The 1,312-nt window shown below is 46.6% G+C and overlaps 1 non-coding gene across 1 annotated transcript; it reads left to right on the top strand.

Moving 5' to 3' along the window:
- The first annotated feature begins 299 nt into the window (after positions 1-299).
- On the top strand, positions 300-370 carry TRNAP-AGG (transfer RNA proline (anticodon AGG)). Its single transcript has one exon. It is a non-coding gene; the product is annotated as a tRNA-Pro (tRNA).
- Positions 371-1,312: the final 942 nt, after the last annotated feature.

Below are 1,312 nucleotides of genomic sequence, written 5' to 3' on the forward strand. Positions count from 1 at the left end.
AAGAGTATCATGAACAGTTACCCACTGAGACAATTTAGGGGAGGGACGGTGGCTCAGTGGTAGAGCATCTGCTTGGGAAGCAGAAGGCCCCAGGTTCAATCCCCGGCATCTCCAAAAAAGGGTCCAGGCAAATAGGTGGGAAAAACCTCAGCTTGAGACCCTGGAGAGCCGCTGCCAGTCTGAGAAGACAATACTGACTTTGATGGACCAAAGGTCTGATTCAGTATAAGGCAGCTTCATATGTTCATCCTCTATATGACAGCCCTTCAAGTACTTGAAGATGGTGAAGTTTTGGGGAGGGAGGGTGGCTCAGTGGTAGAGCATCTGCTTAGGAAGCAGAAGGTCCCAGGTTCAATCCCTGGCATCTCCAAAAAAGGGTCCAGGCAAATAGGTGTGAAAAACCTCAGCTTGAGACCCTGGAGAGCCGCTGCCAGTCTGAGAAGACAATACTGACTTTGATGGACCAAAGGTCTGATTCAGTATAAGGCAGCTTCATATGTTCATATGAGACCTTCCCCCTCCCAAAGGTCACAGGTTACAGAAATAACCTAACAATTCTTCTACACAGAATTTCTCACAGAAACTCTATAAGATAAGGAACTGGTGAATTAGGGAGTATAGCATTCATATACAGCAGACCATTAAGTACCATAAACAACTCCCTGGCAGACTCGCCTGTGAGTGATGAGGAAGGAGTGAAGGCCTTCAAGTGTCAGACAGGCTACTAGATACAGAAAATAGCAAGGGGCTTGACAGTTACAATATTTAAATTTCTTCAAAACAAAATGCGACGTTTCAATACAAAAAAAAATCTTCGGACGGCTAAGGGGTCCAAATGGCTCAAGGCCACAGACTACAGAAATAACCCCTCCCCCAGAGCAAATGGTTGCTTTGGAAGGACAACTCTATGGTATTGTACTCTGGTGACACCCCTCCCCAAACTCCACCCTCCCCAGGCTCTGCCATCAAATCTCTGGCAATTTCTCAACCCAAAGCTGGCCCCCCTATCTGTAAAGAAGAACTTTAATGGCCTGTACGACAATGACCTTTTCTTCCCTTCTACAATTTGACAGCAAGGATCACTTGGGGGAAAGGATATTACAATACAGTGGGTTCAATGCAATGAAGAGGCGAGGTGGTAGCGGTCATTAGCTTTTTATTAGGTACAGCATAGTATAGGGCTGCACTCAAAAGACTGGAGAACTGGGCCAATGCGGCCAACTATATACAACTCAGGGTTTCTGAGCAAGCACGTTATTGGATCATTCAAACCAGCAGGGGGCCCGTGATTGGCTCAGGACAGCAGGGATTA

The sequence above is a fragment of the Heteronotia binoei genome, chromosome 3, assembly GCF_032191835.1.
Source record: "Heteronotia binoei isolate CCM8104 ecotype False Entrance Well chromosome 3, APGP_CSIRO_Hbin_v1, whole genome shotgun sequence".
Taxonomy (NCBI): Eukaryota; Metazoa; Chordata; class Lepidosauria; order Squamata; family Gekkonidae; genus Heteronotia; species Heteronotia binoei.